This window comes from Belonocnema kinseyi, chromosome 8 (genome assembly GCF_010883055.1).
Source record: "Belonocnema kinseyi isolate 2016_QV_RU_SX_M_011 chromosome 8, B_treatae_v1, whole genome shotgun sequence".
Lineage (NCBI taxonomy): Eukaryota > Metazoa > Arthropoda > Insecta > Hymenoptera > Cynipidae > Belonocnema > Belonocnema kinseyi.
Genome location: NC_046664.1, coordinates 92206569 through 92216584, shown reverse-complemented (window position 1 = coordinate 92216584; position 10016 = coordinate 92206569). Strand labels below are relative to the sequence as shown.

General features: G+C 31.7%; 1 pseudogene; it reads right to left on the bottom strand.

The window, feature by feature from the left end:
* Window positions 1-1226: 1226 nt before the first annotated feature.
* Window positions 1227-10016, bottom strand: part of LOC117178602 — a 12753-nt pseudogene continuing 3963 nt past the window's right edge.

Sequence of the window (10016 nt, the reverse complement as noted above, 5' to 3'; positions counted from 1 at the left end):
AAGTATTAAGACTCATAACTAAAGTATTCAATTGATTAAAAAGCCGTTTTTTATTTTTATATTAAGCGTAATATTTTAACCTTGATTATAACTCAGAATTTATGCACAATTCTAGGACCATTTTTCTTAACCCTCAAATACCACACTAGTGCGAATTCGCACCAGCAACATTTTCAAACATGTGTCTTTTGTCATCAGCGACATTCGCCCTTCACTGTTTGTCAGGTTCAGCTTCAAAGTTGATCTTGGTGCGAATTCGCCCTAGTTTCGTAGTTTACGGTTACAAAGTGGGTGCTTGGAAAAATAGAATTTCGCCAGATAATTGTTTTTTCGATTACATTTATAATAATTCTTATTGGATGTGTACTTTGTATTTTTTTTCTTGAAAATATGTACTTTGACCTACAATTTAAAAGAAAAAAATACGTTTTTGATCATTACTAAAAAAATTGCCATTTTTTTGAAGAAAAAAAATACACTTCAGAAAAGTTCTCATTTTTTTTTGCTATTTGAAAGTTTTTTATTACATTTTTTTTATTACCATTGCATTTCTCAGTAATTTTTACCTCGAAAAATGAATGTTATAAGTTATATTTACCTTTTTTTATGCACGAATTATTATCATTTAAAAATTTGAAATCCCAATTCGCACTATATACGTATGCGCAAATAAGGTGTGGTCTTTAAGGGTTAAATTGAATATTTTATAAAACAAAGAAGAAATGTAATCAACTTTTTTTGTGATGCTGATAGAGGAACGGGGGTCGTTTCTGATTTATAGAACTCCTTAAAAGCAACATTTTTGCCTTTGATTTTATCTTTATTTGGCATGTTTAACAAAAAAATCATGATTACCAAAAATGTTCAGCTTTCCATTTTGTACTTATTCTGCGGACCGGGACAGAATTTGCAATCCTTAATCAGAATTAAAAAGAAAAAGTTAATCATCTATATTATTGCTTTAAAAAAAAGGAAAATACCGATGCGGTCAGAATCGATATCTCTGGCTAGAATTTTTCTATATGTACATATTAATTTGGACGTGAAGGAATAATTTTATTTAAACGTTCAGTCAATAACCGTTGTTTTAAAAATATTGTTTTCATTACAAGAAATATTGTCTGCATTTTAACACAATGCTTAATAAAAAATTCCCAATCTAGTTTTATTCAGGAGTATTTCATAAAATAAATTTGTTTCTGAAATCTCAAAATATTATGTGATTTCTACCGTGGACTTTGTTTTCCCCTCATTACTTCTTTGCTTTTATGCAAGGTGGACACCATGACGAGTGCTCGCGTTTGATCGAGGGGGGATTTATTGGAAGGATGTTTAATTTTCTTCTGACTCTCAATAAGACTATTTCCTTGGGATCAACAAATCATTCCAAGGAATTTCAACGTCTTCTGAAATGCAGGATTCCTTCTCTGGAATAGGATTTATTGTCACTGGTGCATCCAAAACCAGAGCATCCCATGGAATTTCAAGGCTGGAATTACACTGACCTATTCCTAAAACAATATAAAAATGATATCAATTGCATTAAATTTGAAATGTTAATTTTTATTTATGAAAGGAATCTGATCCGGATCAGGGCAAATCAAGGCACGGGGCCGAAAAATATTCTTAAATGATAAAAAAAATAATTATATAGATTTTGACTACGGTTGGCAGCATTTCTGGGATGAAAACCTAAAATAAAATGATATATTATGTTATACATAATTCAATCAATTCTAAACGAGCAATATTTCAAAAGACTCCTTCAGCCCAGCCCCATCCTTTTATTAAATATCTTAGGAAATTTCCCATTAATTACACAAGAATGATAATTTTTAAAATTTCAGACACCCTCATCCCCTATCCGTAAGATTCCCCCCCCCTCTCTACGCTTCCTTATGAAAGATTATATATTTTGTACTTAGTATGTCAAAAACATATTAATTATTTTCATTGTAAATGAGATTTTAAGGCATTCCGTAAGATTCGGAAGATTTCCAGTGATTTAAAAATATTTCAACAGATTTCAAGAGATTTTAAGGTATTTTAAAGGATTGCAGCATATTGCAAAGAACTACCAATATTTTACGGAATTTAACGAAATTTTGAAGAATTATCAAATATTATAAAGGATTTTAAGGGCTTGAAAAAGATTTTTATGACTTTTAAATAATTGTAATATCTTGTCAGGGTTTTCAAGAAATTCGCAAAAATTCACACGGATTTGAAAGATTTCAATAAATTTTTAAAGGGATTTCAAAGTTTTTAAGGGATCTCGTATAATTTGGAAACATTTCACGGCATTCAAAGAACTTTAACCAATTTCTAAGGATTTTAAGGATTTACGCAGAGATTTTAAGAGATTTCAACTTAAGTCACGAAATTGCAAAATATTTTAAAGGATTTCGTGTGATCTTTTTCCGAATTTTTAAGGATATTAGGGGATGGTTTTACAAAGATTTGAAGGAATTTAAAGGGATTTCAAAAGATTTCAGGGGCAAAGGATTGCAAAGATTTCGAGGAATTCCACGGGATTTTATGAATGGTGTATACTGGACTTCAAGAATGGTTCAACTCCTTGACTTTGCATTTACTGGACGTATGTAAAATAAAGTATTACATAATTTTTAAAAATGAAGCATATAATGATATGATGTGTATAATAGAATAAGAATTGCTTATAATAGTCAGAATAGGCGTTTATTAGCATATTAAAAAAAAAGTAATTAAAAAGGGAAATCCTACGTTTTAAACTGGAATCTTGAAACTTCTAACTTAAGCTTTAAATATTGCATGATATATGTATAATTGAAATGTTAAGAGCGAACTATTTTTATATTGTATTATGTTTATTGATCGAATTAATTATATAGAGATTAAAGTGGCCCTTATTTTTTAATTTTCGAAGTTTACTAGCTTTTTTTAGATTTTTTTGTCCAAATCGGTGAATATTTGTGGGCTGTACTTTATTTTGAACTAAAAAAGTAATTTTTTCCCCACTGTAGGTACGAAAGTACTTTAGGTACGAAACCAAAAACTATATATTTATTTTTTTTTTGAAAACACATTTACATAATTGAACATCTTTTAAATACTGTAAAATAGTTGAAAGAAAAAATATCATTTTTTGATTTTCCATTGTTTTTTTAGGCTGTCAAAATTTAAATTTTCGATTCTTCAAGAAACTTCAAAAAGTTGTTACGATAATCTTGTAGAGCATTAAAAAAAAACATTTTTTTTCTCTTGACTGTTTTTCATATCTTGCCTTATTTGGCTTAAAATGTTCATTTTCGTGTATTTTTTGGAATTTTCTAAATACTATAACTCTGGTAAATTTTGCTTTTATAAAAAAAGTCATTAAGATTAATTGTTTGCCTTTTCGAATACTATGAATATCCGTACAGAAACTTTTTTAATTTTGAAAAAAAGTTGTCTCAAAAATATTCAAAATGTGCTCACTTTTTGAACTTTTATCCAAAATAGCTGGCTAACGAACTTCACCTTCATTCTAAGATACTTAAAGTGCTTGCAAAAGAAAAATCCAATCAGTTAATTCTTTCGAAAGTGATCGTGCTAACAAAAAAACCATCTTCGAATGGACAGACAGACAGACTGACAGACACATTCGTAAAAACCTGTTTTTGGTATTCAGAGGGTCTCAAAACGTGGACATTTGACAAAAATGGGGGGGGGGGTCCAATTTTACACAAAGCTAATATTTTGTCTGATGAGAATGTAAAAATGTAATAATAATTTAAATTTGTTTAAACATTCTTAAAAAAACAAATAAGTACTGATAAATATTAAAATCTGTCAAAAATTTGGCAAAATAAAATATTTTTTCTGCTTTTTTAGGGAAACCATATACTTGAAGAAACTCATATTATTTTACGGAGAATTCTGGACGAATACCCCAACTGACTCGGAACGGCTATTCTCGTCCAGAATTTTTGCAGGAATAGAATATTTAAATTGATTTGAATTATCGTTGTGTATACAGATCCGATATTTTTTGCCGCACATGAATTTTTTAATCCGGCCAATTTTAACATCGAGGAACCTTCTTTTCCGGCAAAATCTTTTCTACTTTAACTAAATTTTACTATTTTATCAAAAAATTAGAAATATTAATTTGTAAATATATACACAAATTAGTATACAATCAAGAGCAACAAACACAATAACAAGGGGAGAACGACAATTGTAACTTTTTCTGCCGTTTTTGAGAAACTTGAGTTTGGAATATTCGTTATAGGCCATAGGGATCGTCCATATATTACGTAAGACGTTTTTCTGTTGTTTGAATAAAGACGAAAATAACATTTTTGTCAAGTTGAAAAGGACACAGCGATATATACAAAAGAAAAACGTCTTACGTAATATATGGACGATCCCATACAGAGTTTGGTGAAAAATATTTTTAATTGTCCGATGGCTCAGGTAGTAGTGTTTTAAAACTTTAAAAACCTCTGGAAAAATATATTTAACAATTGATCACAGAAGAGTGATTGGTCGCGTCTCGAACCACTTTTCCGGCTTCCCCTTGAAAAAAATTATTTATAGTGACTGGTAACAGAAGAGTGATTGGTCCAATCTCGAACCCCTTTTCTAGTTTCCCCTTTAAAAAAAAAGTTTTAGCGAATGATCACAAAAGAGTGATTGGTCACATTTCGAACTCCTTTTCCAGCTTCCCCTTTAAAAAAATACGTTTTAGCGACTGGTCACAGAAGAGTGATTGGTCACATCTCGAACTCCTTTTCCTGCTCCCCCTTTAAAAAAATAGTTATAGCGACTGGTTATAGAAGAGTGATTGGTCACATTTCAAACCCCTTTTCCAGCACCCCCTATAAAAAATAAGTTTTTGCAACTGGTCACAGAAGAGTGATTTGTTGCATCTTAAACCTCTTTTTCAGCTCCCCCTTTAAAAGAATTAGGTATAGCGACTGGTTACAGAAGAGTGATTGGTCACATCTTAAACTCCTTTTCCAGCTCACCCTTTAAAAAAATACGTTTTAGCGACTGGTCACAGAAGAGTGATTGGTCCAATCTCGATCCTCTTTGCCAGTTACCCATTTAAAACAAAATAAGTTATAGAGAATTTTTACAAAAGAGTGATTGATCACGTTTCGAACCCATTTTCCAGGTCCTCCCTTTTAAAAAATACGTTTTAGGGACTGGTCATAGAAGAGTGACTCGAAGCCTTCGGAGTTACGGAGTTACGGAGTTACTGACAATAAAAATAACCTCAACTGTCTGAAGATTTTAATCGATTTTATAAAATGATTTGACACGATGTTTTGAGTCAAAGTATTTTTTCGCTGACAATTTCTGGACGAATATCCATCCGAAGTGTGTGGGCTAATCATCCAGAATTCTGGACCAATAGTCCATTGTTTCAATAATTGTATGGAAATTGTAAATTATTTAAACTAATTATTTTATTTTTATCACTGATTGAAGTAATTATTACGTCTAGAGCCTATGCTAATTTCGCGACTTGCATGAAGCAAACAAAGGTTTAAACAAACTAAAATTGTTTAAACAATTGAAAATTAATTAACAAATGTAAAATAAAAAATAAAAGCAAAAATGCAAATTTTTCACTAATAGGGTTTTTTGGGACTCATAAGAGTAACGCAAAGTAATTAATCCTTCAAATTTATGATTGATTCTTATTCTCGCATAAATTCTGAACTATTTACTGAAAACGGAATTATTTGTAACGTATGATCTCGTTTAAATATTAGATGTACAGAAATCTGACTATTTTTGGCATTCGAACAAAACTGCGGGATCAGAGTAGAAAAATTCATTTTAAAAATGCCACCAATTATAAATAAGAACCACCCTAATATAAATAAATTAATAAGATTCTAGTTCAGGAAGTAATTTTTCAATACCAATGCTTGTTATTTGGGGCTGAACAACACTCGAAACGATCAATCAAATCTTTCCATGGTAAAGCCATAGCACCGGTTGATTTTTTTTTCTTCTAGGTCCTCTTCTATTGTTTCTTCTACTACGCCTGAATTTTGAGGTTTCCGTTTTATAACAACTTGCCCTATTATTTTCATCCCCTTGGTTTGAAGGGCTATGTCTTTCCAAGGAAGCTCGATTTTCGAATCACACACTACGGACACGTCCGAAAAATCTTTGCGTAGTGAATGCATGTTTGGCTCGGTCCACGTTTCTTCTTCTGGGTCGAAAACAAATGTTTGTCGCTTTTTTTTGCAATTATCCGTGGGAGGTGACTTTTTTGATGCATGTCTTGAAAATTGTGATCGGTCTCTGTGATAATAAAGTCAATTCATTTGCATATATAGAGAAAGCCAGTGTCTTAGTTGCTTAACATTTTTAATCTTCTAATCATTTACAAATTTTGAATCTGCTAAAGCCAAACTGCACCTGAAAAATTTGAATTGTACGATCTAGGTTTATTTTTTTAATGAAACGTCTGTTACTAAAATGTAATTAGTTTCTAAAAAAAAAGTTTCAGATATAACTAAAAAATTATCTGAAAAAAAGACCATTTCCGGTATAGGCATTTAATAAATATAGAAAGCTTATAGTTGGCTTAATTAACAATAAATAGCGATACGTTAAACTAACGCGCCCTGTTAATAAATTCGTAATAAAAGAGAAAGCGAATTAAGTAAGTGCGAGGACGAGAACCAATTATTATAATGATGAGATTCTGGGAACGTTCATAGCATAGCTGATATACGTATAAAATGTTAAGAAATTACATTTAGGCTTTCCTGTTTAACTTTTTATTAAAATTACCATTTTAAGATTTAAAAAATCTACTCCAAAGGCGAAGCATTTATAATTTGAGGTAAAAAAAGTGATTAAAAAAAAGTTATCCGGTTTTGAAAAATAGAATGTGGACGTTAGCAATTTTAAAGCGAAATTGAAATCTCCGGCGACATGCGGATGCGGAATGAAGATAAAAAAAATCAATCCAAAAAAAGTATTCTGCTCCGATAAAATGAAGATTTAGTGTCGGAGATTTAATATTTTAGATTAGAATTTTATTGGTACTTTGGTGCTGAAAAAAGTGACAAATAGTTTTAGTTATTGGCTTTTTCTTTGATAAATAAATATTTAATTCATTTACTGTATTTAAATAATTTGAGTAAAAGGAATATGCGACCAGGAAAAGGTGACCGAGCAGAAAAAATAAATAAATGTCTACAAAGATAATCTTTCATTCATTCTTTTGAATGTAGTAAAGATCAATAATGAATCTTATCGACTTATATGATCGAAGAGAACCTCAATCTCTTCACGTCTCAATTTAAAACAATCAAACCCGCATTTGCATGTAACCCTAACAAATAAAAAAAAAGGTAATCCATTCATTGCGATAATTAAACAAAATAAATAGCCAGTGGTGTTGTCGAGGCCTGGCGGGTCCTGGCGCCGCTAGGTCACTTTTTTACAGACCTGACGGCGCCAGGCTACTTACTTGTCGAACGAAAAATTGTTCTCGTTAGCATTAAAAGGGCCATTTACACAATATTAAGAATTTAATTTTAAAACAGTATAAAACCTTCTTTATGTCAGCAATACATTATGAAATAGTATATTATATCACTAGTAGTGTTAGGCACGTTTTTACGAGGAGATTACTGTTTGCATGACGAGTTGCAAAACCATGGCCTTTTCAGGTCGTCCTGCGAAAATTGAGCTCCATGTAAAGAGACGTGTGTAACACTGCGATTGATGTACGATATTTAATTCGAAATAGGTATTTTATGAGACTGCAGGGCCACCTGAAAAGTGAGTCGTAAAAACATACGACTGACGTGGCAGTCATCTGCTTGGACTGTGGTTAGAATTCCCGTATTTGGTATGGCTCGAAATTTTTAATGTAGTTTGGTCAGAGCTAGAATGCTATGTATTTGGTCTCATTCTTTTCCTGAACAACACGGTTGGAGAAAATATTGTGCGTTATTCAGTAGCCGTTTGTGGAACTATTTATTTGTCATTGTGGGCGTTTTTGGTGCTAATTAAATATCATCAGCTGACACTTGTCGGTCAAGGACTAGCAGTCCAGTCATCTGGTACTTTTACATGGTAATTTCTGGGGCAGTCATTTTTTTGTCTTTTAAGTAGTTCATTTGGGGGAGCATAACATGGGGTAAGGTTCTGTGAACATGATTTCGTCCCGGAACACGAAAATTTTTTGGGAAAAGGTGCAACATATCACATTCCGTTGGATTGGTGCTTTCCTGTACATTTAATAGGTAAAAGTGTTCTTACAAAAATTAAAATAGATAAAATTCTGAGTAAAACTAAAACAAAACAACTTTGTTCAATCACCAATAGTATCGGAGTTAGGGAAAAAAATGCCGATATTTTCCAATTTTTTGCCAAAAATCACATGTTTTTTTTGTTTCTCTGTAGCTTGGATCCTGATGGCCAGATCTAAAAATGGTCAACAGATGAATTAAAGTAGACGTAAATACCTGTAATTAAAAAAATGGTTCTAACTATAATATAGATCGGGAGTTAGCACCTGCCAAAGGTGACCCATTTCGACGTGAATTTACATGTAAATGCCCAGAATTAAGTTTTTTGTAAATAGCACATTTCGGGGTTGTCACTGAATAAAGTTTCTAGAAAATGAATAAAAGAGGGCTAATTCTGCGCAATAACAAAAAAGACAATTTTCCTACCCCCAATAGGTCACGAGGAATGACCTTCCAAATATGCCTATTTTTTGGAAGTTCATTTGATCAAGAATAAATATAAGATAAGAATCTATTATATAATAATTATTATTATATAATTATATAACTATTACAATATAACTCTTCTATAGCACCGAATTTGGGGCTGAAAGTGGGTGGGAACTAACTCATTATATCCCACTCCGCTTTTGTTTGTCCACGCCTGAGTGCTCGCCTGAGTGACAATCGCAGATTCCGCGCACCCCGCGCAGCTTCTGTTATACCTACCTGCCGATCGGCGTCAATTCTCGAAAGGGCTATAGAAGGGAGGGCTATTGAAGGGTTTCACTTTAAATGAATTATGTTATATGCTGCTTCTACAAAGACGATATGTGAAATTGTTGAAATCTTTGTGAAGTATTTAAGAAATTACTGAAGTCTTTGGGAAGTCTTTCAAATCTATCCGAAATCTTTGAAATTTTTGTTAGGTCATTGAAAGTTTTGTGAAATATTTTTCAATTCTTTTATAATCTTTGCTAAATAATTGAAATTTTTTGAAACATATTCGATAATATTGGTGAAATTATCGAATTCCTTGTGAAATGTTTGAGAAATGATTGAAGTTTTTGTGAAGTCTTTAATCTGCCAAAATCTTTATGACATCGATGAATTCTTTGCTCAATTTTTGAAATCTATCTGACATTTTTTAGATATCATTGAAATCTTTATAAAATACTTGTGAAATCTTTGTGAAATCTTTGTGAATGTTTAAAAAACCTTTGCTAAATATTTGAAATATTCGGTAATATTTGTGAAGTTATTCAAGTCTTCGTGAAATTTTCAGGAAATCATTGAAATCTTTGGAAAATATTTGTGAATTCCTTAAAAATTTTTGCGAAAAATTTGAAATATTTTTAAACATCCGGTAATATTTGTAAAATTATTGCATTCATAGTTAAGTGGTTTATATCTAACTGAAATCTTTATTAAATACACTAAACTCTCGCTTTCAGTCCAGTGTCGGGGGTTGCCTTCAAAAAGCCTTGGACTGATTTCGGTGAGATCTCAAAGTAAACGCTGGCAATTCCTCGTCTTCGAACTTTTTCGCTGCATCAGGATGTTCATTGTCTGTTAAATCGAAATCGCCACTTTTAAATTGACGAAACCATGCACTGGAGCATGTTCACCATAAGTTTCTACCAGCAATCGGATATATACCAGCAACTGGACATATTCACTGAGGTAAACAACTAGGATGCTATTATTTTGGCAAAATGGAATTGTGTATTTTTCAAGGTTATTGTCCACAACTTTCCCGCTACAGGATCAGATGGTATCAAG